The sequence below is a fragment of the Maylandia zebra genome, linkage group LG9 (assembly GCF_041146795.1).
Source record: "Maylandia zebra isolate NMK-2024a linkage group LG9, Mzebra_GT3a, whole genome shotgun sequence".
In the NCBI taxonomy this organism is placed as follows: Eukaryota; Metazoa; Chordata; class Actinopteri; order Cichliformes; family Cichlidae; genus Maylandia; species Maylandia zebra.
In genome coordinates, this window is record NC_135175.1 from 523,126 (window position 1) to 549,916 (window position 26,791).

Genomic DNA, 26,791 nt, shown 5'->3' on the forward strand with positions numbered 1-26,791 from the left:
ATCTCGGGTGGGGGTGATGATATCGCCCCCCTGACCTGGCGTCCTGACTCCTCCTTGCCGTAGCATTTGTGTTGTACCTCGTCAATCTCTAGCTGTGAGAGCAGTCCCTTCTTTCGAATGTTGGAACACTGAGCTACTAGTTGTTTCGCCGTCATTGTGGATGTTGGGTATCGAAGAATCCATAGGTCCCTCATCCTATTCATGTAGCCCCTTCCGCCGGGGTTACTTGCGTAGTAGCATTCCAACAACGCCCTGTTTTCGTCTCTTGCCCACCGATGCCTTCTTGTTCCAGTAGCCCACTTTTCGTCAGGGTGCCCTGGTTCCTCAACACCTGACGCGGACCTTGTTGATCCGGGCGACGTCCGAGCCGGCATGCCTTCATATTTATCTGTCTCGCTCATGTCTGCGGTAGGCTTGCTTAGCATAGGGGGTCTAGCCTTAGGACCTTTACTGGATACAGACGCCCCAGGCAGGAATCGAACTTGCGATCCTCTGTTCCAAAGGCGTGTAGTCTAACCACTACGCTATCCAGCTGCTTTTTTTTATATATATATATATATATATATATATATATATATATATATATATATATATATATATATATATATATATATATATATATATATATATATATATATACACACACACACACACACACACACACACACACACACACACACACACACACACACACACACACATATATCTGGTCATTGGAGAGGTCTCCATGTGGCCTGCGAGAGAGAGCATCAGCATCTGGATTTTGCCTACCAGATCTATACATGATTTTGAATGAAAATGTGGAAAGAGCAGAGAGCCAACGGTAACTGGTGGCATCTAATTTAGCCGAGGTAAGTAGATAGGTGAGTGGGTTGCTGTCAGTAATGACAGTGAAGTTGGTGCCGTAGAGATAGTCATGAAACTTCTCCGTAACAGCCCACTTGAGAGCCAGAAATTCCAGTTTGTGAGCTGGATATTTTGACTCACTCCTCGACAGACCCCGACTCGCATAAGCAATCACCTGGTTTTGTCCTTGTTGCTCCTGGTACAGAATAGCTCCTAGCCCAGTAGAACTAGCATCTGTATGGAGAAGGTAAGGCTTCTGGGGATCGGTGAAAGCAAGTACTGGTGCTGTCGTGAGTTTTTTGATAATTGTGTCAAAGGCTTGTTGACATGCAGGAGTCCAGCGACTGGCAAGTGGTTCCTTAGGATCCAAATATTGCTCTCGCTTGAAGATGGCTCTGAGTTTCCGCTGTGATGGAGGATATCCAGCAGTAAGGTCATGCAAAGGTTTAACGATGTTGGAGTAGCCTTGGATGAACCTACGGTAATATCCTGCGAAACCCAGCAAAGAGCGGAGTTCTTTAAGATTCTTTGGAACCGGCCAGGACTCAAGTGTCTAGATTTTATCTGGATCTGTCTGCACACCATCCTTTGACACAACATGCCCCAGGTATTTAACGGATTTCTGGAAAAACATGCACTTTTCAACTGAGAGCTTGAGTCCAAATTCCTTCAAACGGTGAAGGACTTTCAGTAGTCTCCTCTCATGCTCTTCAAGTGTTGGTGCAAAAATAATCAAGTCGTCAATGAAGACCAAGACTTCTTTCAAGTTCATTTCTCCCATGCACTTTTCCATTAGTCGTTGGAAGGTACTGGGTGCGTTCGTGACTCCCTGGGGCATTCTGTTGAACTCATAGAATCCAAGTGGACATACAAATGCTGTTTTGCTCTTGTCTTCCTCCTCCATTTCAATCTGATAATAACCAGATTTAAGGTCAAGGACTGAAAACCATTCTGATCCAGAGAGAGCTGTAAAAGTATCCTCCAACTTTGGCAATGCATATGCATCTTTGATGGTCTGCAGATTTAGTTTCCGGTAATCAATGCAGAGCCGCACACTCCCATTCTTCTTTCGCACCACGACAATGGGTGATGCAAAAGGTGACTCTGACTCTCTGATGACCCCAGAGTCAACCAGCTCCTTCAGGTGTTGGCGCACAGCATCCAAATCTTGAGGATGGATTGGTCTTGGGCGCTGTTTGAAGGGAGTAGGGTCAGAGAGCTTTATCTGATGTTTCACTTTGTCGGTTTTCCCAAAGTCAAGGTCGTGTTTTGCAAAGACATCATGGAGGGCGTTTAACTTCTCAGTAATACGACTCTTCCATTCCGGTGTTAAGGGGGAGTTACCAAAGTTGAAGTTGAACCCAGAGGTCACAGGGTTAGGAGGCATACTGTCATGACTCCTTTCCTGACACTGAATAGACTGAATGGCACTGATCTCCGCAATGATGGCTTTGGCTGGGAGGGTTACATCATGATCAGACTGGTTGCAGATTACCACAGGTAAGTGGTATGGCTGGTGAGAAGGGAAATCCATGACACAAGACGGGACCATTAAGCCACCTGGGAGAGGCGACGAAGTTGGATGTTCCACCAACACAGCCTTCTCGGCCTGGAGGCAGCGTCCGCAAATTAACCCCTCCAAGGCAACAGTTTTTCCAGCTGGGATGGTCTGTGGTCCGTCAGTGTGCAGCTTGATGATTTCATGATGGTTACTGTTGGCCAGTCTGTATCGTTGCTCAAGGATTTTCAGCACCGTTCTGTATCCATGTGGGGCTGGAATGGAGGGTTGTTGGTCTGAGAATGCTCTCTCATATGCCAAGTCCAGAGTGTTTGTACCAATCAGTATTGACGGCTGTTGAGCTGATTGGACATCAGGAACTACCAGGGCAAGTGTGTCAACAGCTGTGGTGGAACCCAAGAAGTCGGGAGGGAAAGTGACGTTCAGCTCCACATAACCAAGGTATGGAACAGCTTGGCCATTTGCTCCTTCTATCTCCAGTAGATTTTTCAGAGGTTGTATCTCATGGTCAGAAAGATAATCATGGTGGAAGGAGTGAGAGATGGTGGTTACCTGAGACCCAGTGTCTAACAGGCAGTTGAATACAGTTCCTCCAATCGTGACCTGTGCTGTGCTTCTGGTTCCAATGACTCCTTTAGGCAATGTGATGGAACGTCCATCCTGCTTGTAACTGGGACATGGGTCGATTGCAGCCTCCGTCTGTCCCTCCACAGAGACTGCCTCTAGTTTGACGATTTGTTATTGCTGTCCCAAGCCTGCTGTCTTTTTTCAAGTTGTTTCTTCTTTTTCAGAACCAGTGTCGGGTTCGGAGGGTTGGCGCATCCTGCTGACATGTGCCCATCCTCTCCACATTTAAAGCAGTAGCCTGCTCTAGGCCGGGAACTGGTTGCACTGCTGCTGGGTCTTGGTTGTGCTGATCTGAGTTGAGGTGGTGCTGGCTTGGAGAATTGAGATTTCTGTGAGAGAAGAGCAGCCATTTGACTCTGCAGTTTCTGCATCTGTTGCTTCAGCTCATTAATAGCCTTGGTGTCTGAATGGCTACAAGCACATGTGCTCTGGGAATGAACAGCGGCACGAGGCTTGGATGCAGTTAGGTGCTTCTTCATGAGATTCTCCTTGGCCAGCTGTCTACCCTCCTCAGTTCGAAGCAGTAGGAGGAGCTCTGCAAAATATGGGGGATCGCTCCTCAAGTTCTCCAACTGTAGTTTGTTTAGGATATCGCTATCCCAGCATCCTCGACAAAACTGCTTGAGTAAATGTTTGTTGAAGTCTGAAGACAAGATACCACCTCTTTTCATCACAGTGTTTAATGTGAGTTGTAAACGTTGCAAAAAAGCAGAGGGTTTCTCACCCGGATCCTGTAACGTATTCAGGAATTGAGCAAACAACTCTTCACCATCTTGTACTAAAGCAAAAGCAGAATCCAACACTTTCAAATAGATGGATGGAATTGTGTTTGAGCCCAGCCCTTTCACAACATCTGCTGCCGGAGGTAGCAAACTTTCAAGGATGCGACGAGTGATCTGTAGAGGTGCCAAATTTGGATTTGCTAACAGCAGTTCAATGTGAGATCTCCAGGTCTCATAATCTGTTTCGTTAGCTGGTTTGGGGATCTTCCCAGAAAAAGGACGAAGTCTGAATGCAGATACGGTGTCTGTTTTTACAACATGCTCCACCACTAACTTTTGTATTTCCGGGGGGTTCATTTCAGTCTGTGACAGTGAAAATCTTTGTGGATGTGGCAGTGACCCCTGTTGGTCAGGTGAGGGATTGCTGGTAGCTGTCTCAGAGATTGCGGAGTGTCCAGACAACGACCCCTGCTGGCCAGGCAGAGATGATGCAGGCTCCACAATTTGGACTGAGGCTCCCTCTAAGTCACTGTCTTGTTCGATTCCTTCCAGATGCTCACTGATTTGTCCCATCATTTCCCGCAGAATATCTGGAAAATCCCTGCCGCTGCGGCGTGCAAGTTGCTTGAGCTCGCCGAGGTAATCTGCAGGGGTCCTGACTCCTCCTGTGGCTGTGCATTCTGCGGCAAGCGATCTTACACAAAAAGTCAAAGCCGAGTGATTCTTTGACTGATGAGTATATGGGAAAAACGTATTAAGAGCAGTTATCGCAGAACTATCACAATATTCAACGATCAGGTTTTTGTAAAAAACACTATTTGCGTCATCCACGAATATAACAGTTTTTATACGACCGTATTGTGTCAAATAATCAAGAATTTCCTCATCTTTCTCAGTGTTTGTGGCACCAGAAATAATGACAGAATGTGCAACATTGACCCCACTTTCCTGAATAAACTTCATTTTTTCTTGTCGCGGACCTTATCAAAACCACAGAAATTACCGAATATCAAATTACATCAAATAACACACAAAAAAAAACCCTCATTCACCCATCAGGCTCCTGGAGGGCTCGCCACGTGTAACGCTAAGTTATTTAAGGACTAGTTTATGGCAATGGATGAATTTACTGACTGACGCGCAGAAGAAATAGTTCTTTATGGAGCCTAGATGGTGTGAATGATGAGACCAAAAACTGCAATGTCTTGTACCAAAAATATATTGAATAAATAGGGGAAATGGAACAAAAATAATTAACACAACACACAACGTAAATGTCCACAATTAAATAATAAATCAGTGCTGTGATTTTTCTGTGCAAGAGTCCTTTTGCTAAGAGTCCTTTTTTTGGTCCTTTTCTTTTTAAAGTTCACTTTTAAGGTATTCCTCCTTAGGGTCCAGCTTCATACAAGGGGGAAATATGTCCGTAATCCAAAGACGGCTAAGTGGGGGAAAAGAGGGGAAAACAAAGGATCGTCCTACCAGCTCGCCACTTCAATATGAAGAAGATCAAATTCAAAGGGGGAAAAAAACCTGACCTGTAGGTCAGAAAAATGTCCATTAGCACATCAAGTTCAATTCAGTTTACCGGTAAACAAATATATTCTTCTGCAAGTCTAGGTAACAATGCAAATCATAAATCATCATCAATCTATGTACAACAGTTAAATCATTAATCATCTTGGCTACGTAGCTTACTCTATACATTCCAGTAGCGTTCGCTACAAACAATACAAAAACAACAATAAAGAAAAACAACTGTCTAACAGACAGCATAGCCGAATTCAAGGCAACACATAACAATAATCATTCAATCGCACTTTGTTTCAAAGTAAGCCCATAAAAATGCTTAAGTAAATAAAAGTGTTCAAAAACAGCGGTTTTTGAACCGGAGTTCTGCTCGCGGTGGGAGCGCTGCCGCACAAAGTCATTTTTTAAGTCGCGAAAACGATCGGCTGGTTACTGACAACCAAAGGTTGTAAGATATTAAGGACACTTACCGCTGAGGTGAAATGAGTTTATCGATGAATTGAGGAGAGAAAACTATGGAAGAAATATAGTATCATCAGAATTCAAGTATTTTTAGACATTGAATTTATGACACTGAATTTTTATCCTCCAAATTTCCCTGCAAAAATATTCACCTGCAAAAATTCACCTGCAAAAAATTCACCTGCAAAAATTCACCTGAAAAAAATTCACCTGCAAAAAATTCACCTGCCAAAAATTCACCTGCAAAAATTCACCTGCAAAAATTCACCTGAAAAAAATTCACCTGCAAAAATTCACCTGCAAAAATTCAACTGCAAAAGTGATGAACTTTAATGACCCAAGCCAGAGCAATCAGCACCAGATCGAGTCGAGTGGCTCTCAGCCAATTAAATTACGCTGTTTGATCACATGACACCGTTAGCCAGCAGTTTGTCTCCTAAAAGAGAGCTGTTTAGAGGTGAGTGATTAAGTTTTTCTCCTAAATAGAGATCATTACAGAACGCCTAGTCCTACTTAAAATCCCATTTATTTTTATTTTATCATCTACTCGAACTAAGGAAAACGTTTGACTAACTCAAAGACAATTTCCACGCCTCCCCTGCCTGACTGCAGAGGCAGTTTTGAATTTAGGAGCAGCAAGATGGCAGCGGCAAACCCTGGCGATTCTCCGGTAAGTATATTGTTTTTTATCTTCAAGTTTGTCTTTTGAAACCTTAATTTTATTTAAATCCGTTGCTCACGTATAAAGTACACAGACGGGGTCTTTGCTCAACTCGTCTGAGGCGTGTCTCACTAAGCGCTACATGCTAGCATCCTGCTAACCGAGCTACCCTTTACATGCTGTGCTTTAGAAAATAGGATACTCGTTAAAAAATACTCCGCAGATATTGATAGATAGACGAACACTGCAAATATAATGTTGTAAACGAAAACGGCCTTTGGTGAAGGGGTAAAATACACCATGAATAGAGCCATAGAGTGAATGGCTGCCATGGTTGCAGAACGGCCTGATTTAATGACAAGAATGGGGAAGAGTGAGGCGAAGTGAACCAAAGCCACAAAACACGGTCAGACAAGGCGGCAAAAGGGCAGTGATCTGTCAGTCAGTATGAAGTTGGTGTGTGCTTTGGTGAACAAAAACTCCAGACTGGTAGCAGGAAGATGGGAGACTCGTGTTTCACTGGAATAGTGGTGAATTAAAACATCCTTTGTTGGGGACATTTAGGTGTAAATGCATCCATACAGGCAAGACAGAGGCAGACCAGACAGTGAAGAAAACAAGGCAAACATTAGAAATATTAAAACGGAAATATAGGATTAATATAACATACAATTGGGGAAAATGTAAGGAACACAATGTAAATGATATTGTAAAGTCATTAAAACAGCATACTCTGATTAAAAGAAACAGATAATTGGGTAGGATGATGATGATGATGATGATAATAATAATAATAATAATAATAAAATAAAAAAACATGTACAAGATGGGTATGTATACTTGTAGCCAGAATACTACAAAGTTGTAGCATGCCAGACCATCTTGATTGAATGTAACTTCGCTCCACACAAGTTTTATGGTAGACATATTCATATTGGTATCTAATAAATGATTAATTCTTAGATTTTATCAAACGTTAATTTATAAATTGTTTCTGTCTTTATGTTTGTTTCAGATTATGCAAGATGTAATTATTCAGTCAGCAAGACACTTGCTGCAGTTGCTGACATCATCCAACTGAACTGCTGCTGTGATGAATCAGAATACAAGGTTTACTTTAGCAAGACTTATGAGTTAATGCTACATTTAACTAAATTGTTATATATTTTGTGTCCAATATTGTCTCCATATGATTTTGTTTTTTGCAACATCTTGCAGAGAACAGAGTCAAGGTACCAGCTTGGTCAACCCTAAAAGACCATCTGTTCATCAAGAAATGACCAGGTGAAAAAGTCATAAACTAAACACTCTGCATGAGCATGGAATTTAGGATGCAACTTTATATCTTACCTGCTCTACACTCAGGGCTTGAATTACAACAACAGTCAATCACATAAAAAAAAATATACTTTTGGTAGTTCTGTGTCTCTCTCTCCTCCAAACCCAGATGGCTGCTGGTACTGAACCGGGTTCTGCTGGAGGTTTCTTCTTGTTAAAGGGGAGTTTTTCCACTGCACTGTCACTTCATGCTGCTCAGTGTGAGGGATTGTTGAGGTTGAGTCCATATGTCCTGCGAACAACTGCTGGGCAATGACACCATGCAATCTTCTGGGATTCCTTGGATAGAAAACCTGTGAACTGCACTTGTCCTTGGTCTTCACAGCTCACCTTTTTACTGTTTATTGAATCAAAATGCTCCAGTGACATGGATTCTACATTGTAACTGATGTGATGTTCTATAAAGTGGTTTTAATAAAAAAAAGGCAAAAATTAGTTTGTTTCTTTATTCAATTTTTGAACAGTGATACTCATTCAGTAAATGCAAATTATTTACACGGCAGTGCACTATAGGCATAAATCTAGACCCCTAGATAAAACATGATGCCATTATAGCAGTGACAACTCCTCCACAGTAGCAGGTGGGATTTTTCTTTTTTGAGGACGGCTCCTTTTACCTGTCACTACAGATGGTTTGTTTGTTCTGATCAAGAGCCTTTTTTTGGGCAGCTGAAGAGGAGAAGTCTATCTTATGGCCAACCTCTGGCTGTATCTTGGTCATATTACCCAGCAAAACCCAGTATGCAGGTTCATCTGTAACAGTCCTTGTGCCACAGATCACTGTTGCTTCTAAATGGTAAATGGCCTGTATTTATATAGCGCTTTACTAGTCCCTAAGGACCCCAAAGCGCTTTACATATCCAGTCATCCACCCATTCACACACTGGTGATGGCAAGCTACATTGTAGCCACAGCCGCCCTGGGGCGCACTGACAGAGGCGAGGCTGCCGGACACTGGCGCCACCGGGCCCTCTGACCACCACCAGTAGGCAACAGGTGAAGTGTCTTGCCCAAGGACACAACGACCGAGACTGTCTAAGCCGGGGCTCGAACCGGCAACCTTCCAATTACAAGGCGAACTCCCAACTCTTGAGCCACGATCGCTAGCATGTAGCGCTTAGTGAGACACGCCTCAGACGAGTTGAGCAAAGACCCCGTCTGTGTACTTTATACGTGAGCAACGGATTTAAATAAAATTAAGGTTTCAAAAGACAAACTTGAAGATAAAAAACAATATACTTACCGGAGAATCGCCAGGGTTTGCCGCTTCCATCTTGCTGCTCCTAAATTCAAAACTGCCTCTGCAGTCAGGCAGGGGAGGCGTGGAAATTGTCTTTGAGTTAGTCAAACGTTTTCCTTAGTTCGAGTAGATGATAAAATAAAAATAAATGGGATTTTAAGTAGGACTAGGCGTTCTGTAATGATCTCTATTTAGGAGAAAAACTTAATCACTCACCTCTAAACAGCTCTCTTTTAGGAGACAAACTGCTGGCTAACGGTGTCATGTGATCAAACAGCGTAATTTAATTGGCTGAGAGCCACTCGACTCGATCTGGTGCTGATTGCTCTGGCTTGGGTCATTAAAGTTCATCACTTTTGCAGTTGAATTTTTGCAGGTGAATTTTTGCAGGTGAATTTTTTGCAGGTGAATTTTTGCAGGTGAATATTTTTGCAGGGAAATTTGGAGGATAAAAATTCAGTGTCATAAATTCAATGTCTAAAAATACTTGAATTCTGATGATACTATATTTCTTCCATAGAAAACGCTTTGTTTTCCAATACCGTTCTAAATGCCATAAGCTCACAGCCACAGCAGGAGTCGAACCCGGAAGTATCCCTCCACAGCCGGTTTTGAGAGTTGCCGCGACGTGGAAGGAGCCAATCAGAAGAGGGACCTCAAATCAGCTGACGTGGGTCATGTGACAGGGAGTAGTTGATATGGGTTACACACACAACTTTGCCGACATGTGGCCAACAGCAGTGTGCCGTATTTTGCGGCAAAATTATCCACACCCACAGCCGCGCTATGAATTGTGGGATATATGGGACCACGAAGCGTGCACCGGACCACGGTTGATATTTGGGGAAATCGACGGCACATTTGGAGTATGCATTTGAAGTACATTTCGGATTGGGACAGCCGTCGTCACGTGGCGGTGACGTAATCGCACTTAAAATGCGTACTTCAAGTGTGCAGACCCCGAATTGGGACACAGCCATAGAGCGAGCGATTCACTCAGGACTCACTAACCCCCTCCCTCCTGTGCTGAATCATAGAGCGAACGAATCACTCACTCACTCACCCCATCCCTTCTGGCTCACAGCTTCTTCTTCTTCTTGGTTGGCAACCAATGTTAAGGCGCATTACCGTCCCCTGGCTCACAGCTCAGTGGACATTTAGATGAGAAAATATATATTTGACACATTTAAGGAAAATACTAATAAAATAAAAATAAACAAAATAAATGTTTATTAAGCAATTTTGATAAGATAAGATAAGATAACCTTTATTAGTCCCACACGTGGGAAATTTGTTTTGTCACAGCAGGAAGTGGACAGTGCAAAAGTTATGAGGCAAAAATTAGAATACAATAAGAATAAATACAGTACACAGCTGTACAGAATAGAATAAAATAAAATAAATATACAATAAGATAAAAATAGAATACAAATACAAATACTATATACAACTGAGTAAAAATACAACGATGACAGAAAGGATTATTGCACTTAGTATTATTGCATATGTATGGATGTGTGTGCTTGATCAGTTAAAGTCTTTATTATGGAGTCTGACAGCAGTGGGGAGGAAAGACCTGCGATAGGAAATTGCTTAATTTTAGAAATGTTTTTGCTCTTTTTTGCTCTATAAAATAGTGGTTTTCTTTTAGAATCACTCATCTTAGCAGTAGGACATACATGAAAATGTACATTTTTTGAACTCTCTGGTCAACTGACTCACTGAATCAAATGATCCAAAAATCCGATTCATTTTGGTGAGTGACTCATTAAAACTCGATTCAGTAAAAAGAATCAAATTTACCATCACTACTCCCCATTAAATTCAGAATCCGCTTTAAGGTTTTGACCTTGACTTTCAGGGCTCTGCATGGACAAGCACCAACATATATAAGTGAACTTTTACATCCATACATTCCCAGCAGGTCCCTGAGGTCATGTGACCAGGGTTTGCTGGTTGTCCAAAACACAAGGCTGAAAACAAAAGGCGACAAAGCTTTTGTGACTGTGGCCCCCAGATTGTGGAACTCTCTCCCTTTGAGCCTGAGATCTGTGGACTCCGTGGTCGCTTTTAAAAAATAGCTAAAAACTCATCTTTTTAAACTTGCTTTTGGTTGATTTTTATTTTTAGGTTTTGGCTTCTGTGAAGCACTTTGTGATTTTTATCTTGAAAGGTGCTATATAAATAAAATTTTACTTTACTTACTTTACACACGGGTGCTCACACACACAAACTACACCCTTTTTGGCTCCTCAAAGCACACTGTGCGCTGTCGATCTTACGTGCTGCACAATAATGTTTAATATTTAGCATTTACTGTTATATTCCCATATATCATTGTGATGTTGTTTATTATATTGCTCTTTTTTTCTGCTTGTTTTCTCTTTTTTCTTTCTCAACAGGTGATCCAGGTGATTGATATACGTATTTTTTGTCTGCTTATTTTGTTGTTTTTTGTTTTTTGCCCTTTATCCCCGTCCCTCTTCCCCGCTGTTTTTCTTTCTCTCTTTCTTTCTCCCCTTTCTTTTCCCCAGTCAAGTCTGTTCCGTATTTAGCAAAGTGAAAATAAAATAAACAATAAAAGGTGAATCAAATAGACCATTACGGCAAGGCTGGGATGGTCCATTTGGTAAAGTAAATCCGTTGGGCATCTTTCTTTGCCTTTAGACAAGAATTCTGATGGCAAAAGAACCAAACGGGACAGGCAAAAAAAAAAAGAAAAAAAAATTCGATCTCTTTACCCGTCGGCTTCCCGTTGCTGTCATGCGACCGGCTGTTGCAGTTAATAATACAACAGCTTCTTGCCATTCTTTGTGTTTCTTTTTATCCCTGTGTGATTGTTTTCTTGTGAAAGCCAAATAATAGATCATGCCACCAGTGGAGTTTCTTGTAACTCTTTCACCAGTCAGATGTAGCTATGCAGTCACATGACCAGTTATACACTATGGCAGGCAAAGTGGGAAGAGCCAAAACAAACTGACATTTCAACGTGAAAAAACTCATTTCGTCTAACCTGAGGAAATGTGCCCCGGTAAGTTTACTCTAAATTTCTTTTTAGCTGTGGTTAGGTAGATGTCTGGCTAATGTTGTGTCGAGCAACTTTTTGATGTGTCCTTAGTTCAACACACATAAATTAAATGGCTGAATTGCCACCTCAGCATGCAGTAAAGTATTTGCTAATTAACTAATAATTTTATTCTGGCGTGTTGCGGTGAGGACATGTTTAATAGTTTTAGGACACTGGGGAGGAGGATTGGACCTTGGCCTTGTCCACCTCTAACATGTGGAGAGCTCCGTCACATGACTGTGGGGATATGGAGGCGGTTTTCCTCATGCCCTGAGTTTGATTAAACTAGAATTACATAATTTTTTCGGCGCTACGTTGTGGTGAGATACACTGAAAAAAATGTTTTGTTCAATTTACTCAATTTTTTTATGACAAGTGGTTGCACGAAATAAATTTGTTTGAATCCAGAAATATTTTTTAAGTACACTGAATTTAATTTAAGCGAGTAAAACCAACATATATTTTTAAGCTACTTTAACTTAACTGTTGTGGATACAACTTAGTCAAATATTATTAGTAATTCCAACTAAGGTCGTGTTAAATGTACCAGAATAATTTGTTTCCTTTACACTTATGTCCCAAACTTATATTCAAATCAATCAAATTGTTAATTTCTCTCTATTTCAATTAAGTTAAGTTTACTTAAAAAATATTGCTTACCCTGATTTGTAGTTTTTAAAAACGTCAATAATGAAAACTACAACATTCTTTCACATCATTTATTAATGCAAAATTTGTTGCAAACAGAATAAGAATCCACATCTCTAAGAAAAATTGCTGCAATTTGTGTAATACAAATTACAAAACTTTTGCCTATGAACTAGTAGCTTTAAAAAGCTGTATTCAAACAAAACAGAAACAACAGACAAGGGAAAGGTTAACCAATGTTTCTCTTCCTCTATAAAAAAAACAAAAAACAAAAAAAACCTTCTTACATAAAAGAATAAAACACTGCCAGCAGTATAAAGTATCACAATTAGAAACTGATGCATCCACAAACTAACCAGTTTCAGACTTGCTGTTCTGCGATCCATATTTAGAAATTGCATTTTAATAAGGTAATTAGACTTAAAATTAAACTTGTGTTTTCCTTACTGCTTATTGACCACTGTCTTTCCATTCTAGTCCTTCCTTGAAGATTCTGAATGTTTTACATATTTTCTGACCTAACATACTCGCTTCAAAACAATTAAGTCTTTAAAGTGTTACCAGTGTGCTGCAGTGTGGTAATCATGAATGGGTTTTTTTTGTTTTTTTTTAATTCGGTTGAGTTAACACTGATTATACGCAGGGCAGCAGCTATAACTGAATAATTACAAAGTTGCTCTTCAAGCTACTCAAATGTACCACACGTGAAACATTCATTATTGAAAGTTAAAATGTTCAATCGAAACATAACACAGAACAAATGATGGTTGTACAAGAGTTTCACTCCTATTCACAAGAGCACCAGTCATTGGTAATTTACATAACAGCATTCTCTTGATGTGTGGTTTTAGAAATCTTCCTATCCAGTAGCAATTTTGTTCTTCAGCCCAAAGACTTTGGGGGAGAGCTTTTCACCATCGAATCCCATCAACACTTTCTAAATGAATTCATAATAGTCCTTCAATTCCTTGGGGAAGGCTAGGTTTAGTGCATAGATTACTCCAAGCATCAATGCAATCAATCAAAGCTTTATTCGTCACATGCAGGTTGCCCTGCAGTGAAATAGGACCCCCCCCCCGACCTTACACATATAGCACAAACATTACATGGGGATACAGGTCAGAGATTGGTAGAATCAGAAAAAAACATTGAAATGTACACTACACTGGGGAAAGTACAAGAGGAAAAAAAGAGACCCCTACTCATGCTATGCTTCCATGGTAGGACAGCATGAGAACAGGAAACAAAAAAAACTCCTCTGCACAAGAAGCACATAAATGTCCACAGCACAACATTGTGAAGACATGACAAGCCACAGGGGTGGGTGGGGGTTGAGGAGTAATCCGAAGAAACACAGCAGCCACCCTGCACAGCGCTACCATTCCAGCGCGGCACACAGACCCGCCGTGCTGCCCCTTCAGGAAACAAGCATCGAAGGCGTTTGGAAGGGAGGGGGGATGTGTGAGTGCTTATCAGTGTAAGTGTATGTGTGTGCGTGTCCAGAGTTCAGCGGAGACAGTGTCCTTCGCTCTATCAGGCTAAGTAAACAGTCTGCCAGCCAACCCAGGTGGCCTTCATGGGACGGGAAGAATAGTCATCACACAGTCGTTATCAGGGAGTTGTTTTGGTGGGCTCCAGCCTTGGGCCTGCAGCTGGCGCCGTGGTGTCCGAATGTTGAATATTGTTAATTTCTGTTTTGTGAGCAGCTCGAATTTTAGCACTCTGAGACAGGTCCCTCAACTTCGCGTTGAAGAGCTGCGAGCCTCCCCATGATGGTATCAAACTTCAGTTCCAAGGTGTTGTCAGTCTTTTGATTCTGAGACTTCACAACTGCAGTGATCCGTTCCGCGATGTTTTCCAACTGTCGCTCAAGGGTGTCATTGTGAGCAGGCCTTTCTCTGATGTTTCCCCTCATACGCTCAATGGTGTTGTTTTGAGCCTTCACAGCAGCAGTAAGCGTCTCCAAGGTGTTGACCATATTACGTTCGTTGTGAGAGGTCGCACCTCGTCCCCGCGCTTCGAATCCAGCGGACAGCCATGTGGGGGTTTGAACAGCCGGTTCCGCTCTCTTATTTCTCCGATAAAGCAGGGCTAAGCCAACGCCGATCAGCATGAACCCTGTTATCATGGTTCCGAATAGGTAGATATCTTCAGCGTCCTCGATCGACAGTCCCGCCAGGCACACGGTCCTCCAGTTCTGCCACCCGTCCATCGTGTAACCGGCAGGGAAAGTCCCTCCAGGGCACTCAGGCTCTCCCGAGCCCCGACTTCTCGTTGAGAAAAGGGTGTCAATAGCACTCAGGGACCAGTTGATCAAATCCATAATTCTCTTTTAGGTTTAGAGAACGACAGTGAGAGACTGTTCCAGGGAAAGTAATGCACGCAAGACAGGACAAGGACATAGAGGCTAAGCAGGGAAGATAAGGGTGAGGAGGAGAGGAGAAAGTGCGACCGCCTTCGCTGAGAGCTGAGAGAGAAAAAGCACAAGCTTGGGCCAGAGATCCAATGTTGTCCATGACTATCTCCCCTTCAACAAATATTCCAATGTCATCATAATGTCCATTTTGTCCGTCCTCCCTGTTGATGACATAAATGCCCATGGTGTGCTTCTTCAGGTCTCTCTGGATATCATCTCCTTCAATGTCCTAAACATTTAATAAAAAGGTAAAAGAAAAAACAATTAACTCTACAATTAAATTCCAATCTAGTCGTTTGTGTGTGTGTGTGTGTGTGTGTGTGTGTGTACACACACACACAGATATCTATCTAAAAAGTGTGTGTATAGATGACTTGCTTACAATGACTTAAATGACTTACAAAGAACTCCCGAATAAAGCTTCCGTCCTCTTCACCAAGGTAGAGGCAAAGTGCCCTGAGAACTGCTTCCCTTTTCACTTTAACATCACTTTCAGCCTGTTTAAAGAGAGTTGCTGATTAAACCAATTTGGAAAAAAGAACAATGTCTGAAATTCGCAATAAGTAAATTTTATCATAAGTCAGTTCAAACATAGTAAATAAAATTTATATAAGAAATTTCAAAATTTAGATTGTTTGGCTGGTCACCTAAAACGGCTTATTGGACTCACCAGTGACCTGCCACTTAAGACAAAAGAAATCCAAATAGAATTTGCAATATTCAGATTTACCTCTTGCATGATCTACAAGTGGTGGGCAAGTTTCTGCCCAGAAACACCGCCCTTCTTCTGGAAAACTGTCATCAACTGAGGTGTAATTCTGTCTAACTGTGCCGCGAAGGTCATCTCCAGTTGAAGTGTTGTAATACACTGGAATTCAGCATTTACCTGTATCTCACACACACACACACACACACACACACACACACACACACACACACACACACACACACACACACACACACAAAAAAAGAAGACTGGTGCTTAATCATTGGTATGATTATTTTGTTATTTCTTCATTAAATGCTACAATGCAATTGCCATCACTTCATAAAGCATGATTATCATATGGGTTAGTATACAGTGCATGAAGGATGTTACTACTGTTAATCAAAGAAGAAATGAATGGCATCAGTCCATTTAACAGGTTTAAAGGGTTTTAAAAAGCAGATATTTGTCTGTTTCAGGTGGTTGGCAACACATTTTCCTGTGCTCTTTGTCCACTGGTGGGAGTGTCTCACCTGTGAGGTCAGCGGGGCAGAACTCTGCCGTCAGCAACAGAGAGCAGAGAAAATTTAGATGTGCAACTAAAAACATGCTTGCCATGTAAGCCCCAAACATCTCTGAAATTGCTCTGCAAACTTCAGAGTACTTGTACTTCAGGAGTCCTGTGGGTACCGTAAAGACTCATGTATGCACACAAACCACATTTTTTTTGCAATCTGATCCTCTTTCTCTTGGCTGTTTCCTTCAGGGATCACCACAGTGAATGATCCACCTCCATCTAACCCTATGCTCTGCATCCTCTTAACTCACAAGAACTAAATTCCTGTTTTTCATTTCACTTTCGCAAGTTTTTTTTTTCTTTTGTCCTGGATAAAAGAAATTTAATCATATATATTAACCCTCCTGCCATCCTTTAAAAAACTCACACCCATCACCCTAGGGACCATTCTCAGCCACGCCATAAAAAGACCATATATCCATATTTTATTCCACTTTAAATTAGCCAACCTTGTAAAACTACTTCTCCCTGAAATATTCATGTAAAGTTTTAATTATATTTTCGTTGTTTTAACCCTTCAAATCCCAGTGTTATTACATGAGCGCCCTGTGTTATAAGCCCCAAAAACCAAAAAACGAAACTAAATATTTCCACAAAAAACCAGTTGAAGTAATATGTGATTGTCATTATAAGTAGGCCTTTAGATGGACCAAAGATTGGCACCAACATACAGTTTGACCTGCCATTATATTTTTTGCATTTTTTTTGCAATTTAAAAATTAAAACTTCAAGGCCCTGAGTCTTCATTGACATCCAAGAAAAGAAGAAAAAATAAAATCATATGATGATAATTTGGGGTTGAAAAATAGCGTTTATAATGGAAGTCAATGGGCAGAAAATGGTCCCCAGGGTGATGGGTGTGGGGATTTCTGCTGCTCAGCCATTTTAGGCTGATTTAAGGAATTCACACTGGAATATTAACATTGACAGGTAAAAACTATCCTGTGGCAAGTTTGGTTATATTCCACTGAACACAGTGGAAATGGCAGCCATTTAACACATAGCAGTGGCACAAAAAGGTCCCAAGAAGGCAGGAAGGTTAATTGATATTAATTAATATCAATATTAATAATCACAAGAACCCTTAAGATGAGATAGATAAACTTGTCCCTGCAATACTGTGACAAATACTGTTGTGATAAATATGTAAGGAATTTGCATGTACTTACCAAAATAACACCATCTTCTTGAATAAACAGTAACACATAAGGGGAAGAAAATCTGCCAGAAAAGGAAGACAAATAAAAAAAAAAAAAACTTTAGAAAGACAAACAATTACCGTTTCCAAGCCATTAGTGCATTACTTCATGATACTCCCTTGTAACAAAACAAATCTTACTTGTGCCTCTGTGCAAACTACAGATGGCACGATACCACTTTTTTATGTCCGATACCGATATCATAAATTTGATTATCTGCCGATATGAATCCGATATAGTGTATTTTATAATAAATAAAATTGTATTTATAAATATTTTGCTGCATTTTGTATAAGTTCATACTCAGTTTTAAAAACAAAACATTAAAGCTATTCTGTTATACCTGTATGCAAAAAATACACTGCACCCAAAATATTTTATACTTCAGCAATACTGATCAACCTAAAAAACTTACACCATCCTCCTTATTCAGGTATTCTAAACAGTACATAGAAATATTAAACTAACTAATAGGGCTGCCAACTCCCAGCAAAAATATTAGGAAACCACCCCGCACCCTTCGCCTGATAATGCTTAATTGACGTAATCTACTTTAATGCACAGAAATCAATTATTTTTCTATAATAATTTGATTCAACATTTTTCTTCAATACAGTGGCAGACAGCGCAGATGGTACCTTCCCAAAGGAAAAAGTGCTATATGTACTACTATTACTAGGGCATATATTAGACTTAATATTTACTACATACAATAATGGATCTCTATACATTTAACCAGATCACCACTTTGGTAGTAAGATTTAGAATAATTATTTATTAAAAGCGAGACATTTTAAATGAGAATAAGAAAGAAAATTATGTCTTTGTGCCCCCCTTTCCTTGTTAATGCCCTACCTGGCCCCTGGCAAAACTTTGCTAGACCCGCCCCTGCACAGTTACCAGCTGTCAGCTACCTAAAAAAGGATCCTGGAGTTATTTGTCTCTCATAAACAGTTCATAACTTCAACTCATTCATGTCACCTAAAATGTAAACCTGTTTCTTCATTACCTGTTCAGCTCTAATGATTCAGTAAAAACTTCTCCTGGTTTCACCTTCATGTTTCCTTCTCACCACATATCCAAACTATCATGACCAGCAGCTATTACGGCTGTGGCTCCAGAAAACACAAGCGGATACTAGAAGTAATATTAAAAAAAATTCTAGCAACAGCTTATCAAGCTTAAACGTGCTGCTGTTGTTTATCTGCCGTTTTCCTCTTTCTAGCGCAAACTGGGTGACTAACAAATGAGAGAGACTAGCGACAGAAAAGCCGATCACCTGATAATCGATCAGTTTCATGATTGAAGTAGCAACAGGAGAGGGAGGGGGGAGAATGAGGGAAGAAGTTTTAGCTGTTCAGCATGAAGACACCGAATAACTCCAGCTTTGTGTCTTTTTTTCATTCTAGCTGAAGTATAAAACAAATCGCTTCCTTTCCCCCTCAATACAAAACTCCGACAGCCAGTCCAGCTGTGGCTCCATACATCGGTTGTTAAGCTCAACATGAAAATACTATGCAAACATAAAGAGATGAACTTACACACTTGCTTTACTTCTCTGTGTTAGTTTTCTCTGAGATTAAATGCAGCGGTTTGGAAGCACGTAGCGAGGCTTCAAATGCTAAACCAGACCGCTGACAGTTCTCGCACTCAGCTCTATCAAGTGAAGCAACTTCTTTTCTGAGTTAATTTCAGTCCTGACAAACCTCACTCTCAGTGCCTTTTGATCTCACATTTTTGGCAACCACTGAGTTATTCTCCTCCACAGTTTACAACCATTATTTGTTTCTGCACAAAAGACGTTGTGCAACGCCAATCCTACTTATTTCCTACTGCACCCCTGACTGTGCAGGTGCGTTCAGAAGCCCCCTCCCCCGCCCGACTATTCCTTAATGCCAATGTTGTGGCGGGAGGGACGATTTCTCAACTTAAAACTGCAGGCGACTGTAAAGTGAACTTTACAGCTAACTACAGAGAAATTGCCTCGTTCCATAATTTGTTAGTACAAAGTGTGCCACCAGAACTAAGCTAAAAACATATGACATTTTAACGCATCAATACAATTACTCTTTTAATAGAGCAGTAGCTAATAGAGCACATAGCTAGCTTAAGTCAAATCACGACAAAGTTCAGAGCTGTACAACTACTTAGACTTCTTTCTCCATGTGCACACGTCTTAAAGAGTCAACATGCTTTGACTGAGGTAAAAAAACTAAAACAAAAACGACCGTAAAAGGTTTACTTACCGAAGCTAGACCACCTTTATATGAAGTTGTGCGATTAACTTGAGCCTGCTTGCAGCACACAAAGAGTCCGCTTCTTCAGTCCGCGCGCAAAATGGTGGCCTGTCCTAACGCATGCGCAAAATGGCCCAGCAGGAGGCTATGAAAAACATACTTACGCATTTTGAGCTACATTTAATTAACTAAAATTAATTGGATTAAAACGCAGGGAATGTATTCTGGAGTTACTCGAATTATATATGTAGACAGGAATTACTCATTTGAATTGAAAAGATATACCAAAATATAATATGCTATATTTAAAAGGAGACAATATCACTTCTTTCAGTGTAAGTTTGTGGGTGTTGTGTCCGTAGCTTCGGCTGCCCTTTTGCTCGCTGGTTAGCTAGCGTGAGCTATAAGCTAACAGCTAGCCTGGTTAATGAAGCTAGAGTTCCAAGCACATGAAAACACAGCTCATCTCTACTGCTTTAACTGTTAAATCAGAAGGCAGTACTGTGGTTGACAGGGGATTTCTAAGAATCGCCCCACAGTTCTTCAGCTGAGACACCCGAGTTAGAAAACACAAACACTGGAGTTGTCTTTACTTGCGAGGGCGGCCACAGAGCGCTCGTCCTCGCAGGAGGCACTCACGGACTCGCGCTCTGTCACTGTCTGCGTTCTTTATTTATACAAGCTTGTGTGTGTACAAAGGTAACAAAGTTATTCCAAGAACTTAGAGCTGAGGTTCCCCTTTTCTAAATCTGTATGTTCTTAGAAAAGTGGAAGCTGTTAAATGCTAAAAAAGTTTATCACACAAGAGTTCATGTAAAAGGTCACGTAGACATGTGGATTGCTTAGTGATCAATAAAAAACACATTTCATGTAGCTGATCATGCTATGTACAATTTTCTTCTGACAGTGGTTGACAGGGTTTATTATGTGAAACAGCAGCTTGTTTAGCTTAAACAGCCTGCGTTAGGAGGCTAGCTTCATCAGCCACCAGGAAACACTCGCAGATCCTCAATGCTATGGAGATGAAGATGCTCAGGTGGATGATGGGCTTAATCCGCGTGGATCGTGTGACTAATGAAGGTGTTCGAAAACGACTCGGAGTTGTCCTGATGGAAAGGAAGATAAGGGAAGCATGCCTATGGTCGCATGGACACGTCATGTGCAGTAAGGAGAATTTGGTGTCAAGAACAGCCCTCCGACTCGACCCTGGAGGCCGCCGACCGCAAGGAAAACTGTAAAAGCGGTGGATGGATACAAAGACCGAAGACATGCGCGCAGTGGCTCTCACCCCAGAGGAGACTCAAGACCGATCCAAATGGAGAAGACAGAGCCACGCAGCAGACCCCGCGCTGGGAAGATGCTAGGAAAGAGTGAGAGACACCAAACAAGAGTCAGTAGCAGAGGAAGTTGTTTGGCAAGTTTTTCATAGATGCAAACCACATACTCTTATACTTAGCCCCAAATTCATTTTCCTTGCAATGTTTCATCATGTAAGAGGAAATAAACAGGCTTTCCAACAGTATAAGATTTATTTCCAAGAAGTATTTTTAAAACAAAGAAATAATCAGCCCCCCAAAAATTTCTACAAGTTTAGAGTTTTTCACAGTTTTTTTCTTCGAGGTAAGTTCATCTATGACATTAAAATACAGGGAGTGCAGAATTATTAGGCAAGTTGTATTTTTGAGGAATAATTTTATTATTGAACAACAACCATGTTCTCAATGAACCCAAAAAACTCATTAATATCAAAGCTGAATGTTTTTGGAAGTAGTTTTTAGTTTGTTTTTAGTTTTAGCTATTTTAGGGGGATATCTGTGTGTGCAGGTGACTGTTACTGTGCATAATTATTAGACAACTTAACAAAAAACAAATATATACCCATTTCAATTATTTATTTTTGTCACGGTCCCCGTGTCTCTCTGGTTGGCCCACGCTGGCTACAGGTTTTGTTGTTGTTAGTTTTAGTTTTTTGTCTCTCCTCCTCCTCTCTGCCTGGGTGGAGCTCATTACGGGCTCTCACTCTTGGCCCACGCACCCCTGTGGATGGTGTCCACCTGCGGCTGATCTGGCTGATTTCCCCAGCTGCTATTTAAGGCAGTGGCACAGAGCAGCTCACCGCTGGAACGTCGAACCACCTGAGTTCGTGCTCGCGGCATATTCAAAGCATATTCGCTTACACGTGTTTTATGTTGTGGAACTAACCTTTGACCTTCTGTCTGTAGATTCTGGACCGAATCACCGGACCTGTCCAAGTGGGGCAGTGTGTGGAGTGTTGGAGCGAGTGCGGCTGAAGAGGAGTGCGTGTGTGCGGAGGAGCGGTGGCGGTGACTGAGTGGAAGAGGAAGCGTGTGTGTGGATTCCCCCCCCCCCTTCTCTCCCTGGAGCCCTGGACCCCCTCCCAACTCACTGTACATATATTTTGCACTAAGGTGATCCCTATTGTAAATAAATCCCCTTTTGTTTCCTTGAAAGAACTGTCTGCGCGTGGGTCCGTTCAGTAGCCATGACAATTTTTACCAGTGAAACCAATATAACATCTCCACATTCACAAATATACATTTCTGACATTCAAAAACAAAACAAAAACAAATCAGCGACCAATATAGCCACCTTTCTTTGCAAGGACACTCAAAAGCCTGCCATCCATGGATTCTGTCAGTGTTTTGATCTGTTCACCATCAACATTGCGTGCAGCAGCAACCACAGCCTCCCAGACACTGTTCAGAGAGGTGTACTGTTTTCCCTCCTTGTAAATCTCACATTTGATGATGGACCACAGGTTCTCAATGGGGTTCAGATCAGGTGAACAAGGAGGCCATGTCATTAGTTTTTCTTCTTTTATACCCTTTCTTGCAGCCACGCTGTGGAGTACTTGGACGGGTGTGATGGAGCATTGTCCTGCATGAAAATCATGTTTTTCTTGAAGGATGCAGACTTCTTCCTGTACCACTGCTTGAAGAAGGTGTCTTCCAGAAACTGGCAGTAGGACTGGGAGTTGAGCTTGACTCCATCCTCAACCCGAAAAGGCCCCACAAGCTCATCTTTGATGATACCAGCCCAAACCAGTACTCCACCTCCACCTTGCTGGCGTCTGAGTGGGACTGGAGCTCTCTGCCCTTTACCAATCCAGCCACGGGCCCATCCATCTGGCCCATCAAGACTCACTCTCATTTCATCAGTCCATAAAACCTTAGAAAAACCAGTCTTAAGATATTTCTTGGCCCAGTCTTGACGTTTCAGCTTGTGTGTCTTGTTCAGTGGTGGTCGTCTTTCAGCCTTTCTTACCTTGGCCATGTCTCTGAGTATTGCACACCTTGTGCTTTTGGGCACTCCAGTGATGTTGCAGCTCTGAAATATGGCCAAACTGGTGGCAAGTGGCATCTTGGCAGCTGCACGCTTGACTTTTCTCAGTTCATGGGCAGTTATTTTGCGCCTTGGTTTTTCCACACGCTTCTTGCGACCCTGTTGACTATTTTGAATGAAACGCTTGATTGTTCGATGATCACGCTTCAGAAGCTTTGCAATTTTGAGACTGCTGCATCCCTCTGTAAGATATCTCACTATTTTTGACTTTTCTGAGCCTGTCAAGTCCTTCTTTTGACCCATTTCAAGGTTCAAGGTTCAAGGTTCTTTATTTGTCACATGCATAGTTATACAAGTATAACACACAGTGAAATGTAGCCTGACACGCTCCTCGACATGTGCAAAAATTGGGGGGGGGGTGTAGAGGAAGAACATTATATATATATATACATTCATATAGTATATACATTGGGTGAATGTGCAGTAGTAGCAGCAAGCAGGTGAATTCTGTACATTAATATGAATAGACATCTGACTATTTTACAGGATAGACAATATAAACATATTTAAAATTAAAGGAATTGAAATGTACATTGTGCCTTGGTTTAGTGTCTGGAAGAGAGTCCTGTCTCAGTCAGTTATAGATGATGTGAGAGGGCGGGTGTGTGTGTTTAGGGCACGGATGGCTTGGGGATAGAAGCTCCTCTTGAGTCTCTCTGTCCTTGCCCAGAAGATGCGGAACCTTCTACCAGATTGCAGAAGTTGGAACAGTTTGTTGCCAGGATGGGACAGGTCCTTCAGTATCTGCGCTGCTCTAGTCCGGCATCTCCTGGTGTAGGTGTCCTGAAGCGGGGGGAGAGCAATCCTGCAGCAGCGTTCTGCTGTACGGATCACTCTCTGGAGAGCTTTTTGGTCCTTCACACAGCTGTTCCCAAACCACGATGTCATGTTCTGTGTGGGGATGCTCTCCACAGCGCCTGTATAGAAAATCCTGAGGATCTTTGGAGAGACCCTGAACTTCCTCAGTTGTCGTAGGTGATACAGGCGCTGCCTAGCCTTTTTGGTCTGGACCTGAATGTGGGCAGCCCATGTCAGGTCTGAGGAGATGTGGACACCAAGATACTTGAAGGACTGCACCCTCTCCACTGGAGCTCCATTGATGATGATGGGCTTGTAGTCTCTGTGCTGACCCCTTCTGAAGTCCACCACCAGCTCCTTGGTCTTGCTGACGTTCAGCTGGAGGTGGTTGTCCTGGCACCATGATGCCAGATTCTTCACTTCATCCATGTAGGCCACCTCATCTTTGTTGGAGATGGCACCCAACACCACTGTGTCGTCAGCAAACTTCACAATGGTGTTGGAGCCATGGGTGGCCACACAGTCTGAAGTGTAGAGGGAGTAGAGCAGTGGCGAGAGGACACATCCCTGAGGTGCTCCTGTGTTGATGGTGATGCTGTTGGAGAAGCACCTGCCCACCCTCACCACCTGAGTTCTGCCAGTGAGGAAGTCCAACACCCATGCACACAGACGGCTGTTAAGTCCCAGATCCCTCAGCTTTGTGAACAGTCTGCAGGGCACTATTGTGTTAAACGCTGAACTGTAATCAACAAACAGCATTCGCACATAGTTACCCTGTTTCTTGTCCACGTGGCTGAGAGTGGTGTGTAGGACGTGGGCGATGGCATCCTCTGTGGATCTGTTGGATCTGTAGGCGAACTGCAGCGGATCTGTGGTGTCTGGGATGGAGGAGGAGATGATGTTCTTCAGCAGCCTCTCAAACACCTTCATTACTACCGAGGTCAGTGCAACTGGCCGGTAATCGTTCAGGGATGAGGGTTTGCTGTTCTTGGGCACAGGGATGATGGTGGATCTTTTGAAGCATGTGGGGACCACAGACTTCGCCAGGGACTCGTTGAAGATGTAAGTGAACACACCTGCTAGCTGGTCAGCACAGCAGCGCAGCAGATGCCGTCTGGCCCCGCCGCTTTCCTTGTGTTCACTCTCCTCAGTGCCGCTCGGACGTCATGCTCCGCGATGCTGGTCACCGGTCTCTCGCTGATGACGTCACTGTCCTCGGTAGTCAGGCGGTAGATAGCATTAGCCGCCTGGCTAACCTCGAAACGGGCGTAGAACCGATTCAGCTCGTTGGTGAATGCAGAGTCGGCGTTGATCGGCGCAGTGTCCCTGGCTTTGTAGTCCGTAATGGTGCGTAGTCCGTGCCACATACTCCGTGTGTCGCCCTGGTGGAAGCGGGACTCCACACGTTCCCGGTACCTGCGTTTGGTATCTCTCACCGCGCGCCGCATGCCATTTTGCCAAAGGAAAGGACGTTGCCTAATAATTATGCACACCTGATATAGGGTGTTGATGTCATTAGACCACACCCCTTCTCATTACAGAGATGCACATCACCTAATATGCTTAATTGGTAGTAGGCTTTCGAGCCTATACAGCTTGGAGTAAGACAACATGCATGAAGAGGATGATGTGGACAAAATACTCATTTGCCTAATAATTCTGCACTCCCTGTATAAAGTATATTGTGTTTATAGCTATTTGTAGCATCTGTGATACAGCATTTACTCACCCAACTAACACAATCTCTTCATTTTTATCATGCAAAATAACCACAACTTGTTATTTTTTCCATACATGTAACCAAAACTTTTTTCCCAAAATCTATTGGAGACAATATATAAAATGAACAATATCTGTCTCAACATATGACATATTTATATATATTCATCTTTGGCAACAACGTCTCTGAGATGAGCCCTGGTAAAGAAGATAGAAAGTTATATAACATTGAAATAAATGTACCTTGAATTTGGAGTGTAGCACAATCAACTGAATTAAATTCACCGCTGGTCATTTTTAGTATATTTCATATATTAGTATGGTTAATGTAGGCCCTGTTGTTTTATATTCTCAAAGTGAAATGACACTAGTTTCCTGAACTATGCTATTTGCTTATTATAAACTAATATTCACATTAGTTTTGGCTAAAGGGACACAGCTTAACAAATCTTATTTTTACATGGCTGTGGTCTTTTGGCCTCAGATAGATTCCTTCATTTTTATCATGAAAAATAACAACATCTTGTTAATTTTCTGATATGTACCTATGAAACATATCAGTTTTCTTCAGTAAAAGTAAAAATAAAGAAAATGAAAAAGAAGAAAATAAAGTCAAGATTTCCACCCAACAAAACATCATGTAACGCTATAGTGTTGTGGTTGCTAGGCAACAGGAGCAGGCCTAGACCAGAGCCACTGCAGGGACTCACGGGCAGCCTTTACTCCCTAATGTTGATTTTAAAAGCTTAACATTAGAAATATTTTAATCCAGGAGGAAAGCGTGAGCATGTTTACTGGGAGCAGAAACCTCTGGGCCCCTGTTGATGCTCTACGTGGTTATCCTCCTGAAGACTGTTTCAGAAATGATCAGATCATGTTTTTAACATTTATTCAACTCTATTCTAAACACCAACTGTATATTGTCTTAGGGGCCTACTACAAAAATAAAATCATTCTAACATGTGACCTGTTTTTTTTTGTTCAACAATGTTTGTTCAATAATAATGTTGTACATAATGTTTGTATTAAAAGATGATTTCAGACTCGACTATTTATGCTTAAGTGTATGAAGCTTACTATACACTGTGAATCAGATCATGTAAATCTCTGAATGTT

The 26,791-nt window shown here is 41.9% G+C and overlaps 2 long non-coding RNA genes across 3 annotated transcripts; one reads left to right on the forward strand and one right to left on the reverse strand.

The window, feature by feature from the left end:
• The first annotated feature begins 5,776 nt into the window (after window positions 1–5,776).
• Window positions 5,777–8,140, forward strand: LOC143420449 (uncharacterized). 2 transcript variants are annotated; one of them, XR_013100278.1, is made up of 4 exons: window positions 5,777–6,376; window positions 7,383–7,477; window positions 7,586–7,651; window positions 7,815–8,140. It is a non-coding gene; the product is annotated as an uncharacterized LOC143420449 (long non-coding RNA). The 2 variants fall into 2 exon arrangements; XR_013100277.1 differs by lacking the exon at window positions 7,815–8,140 and having other exon boundaries at window positions 7,586–7,804.
• A 5,532-nt stretch (window positions 8,141–13,672) lies between these two features.
• On the reverse strand, window positions 13,673–16,692 carry LOC143420564 (uncharacterized). The gene is made up of 3 exons (XR_013100376.1): window positions 15,807–16,692; window positions 15,478–15,573; window positions 13,673–15,305 (listed from the first exon to the last, which is right to left on the reverse strand). It is a non-coding gene; the product is annotated as an uncharacterized LOC143420564 (long non-coding RNA).
• Between the last annotated feature and the right edge of the window lie 10,099 nt (window positions 16,693–26,791).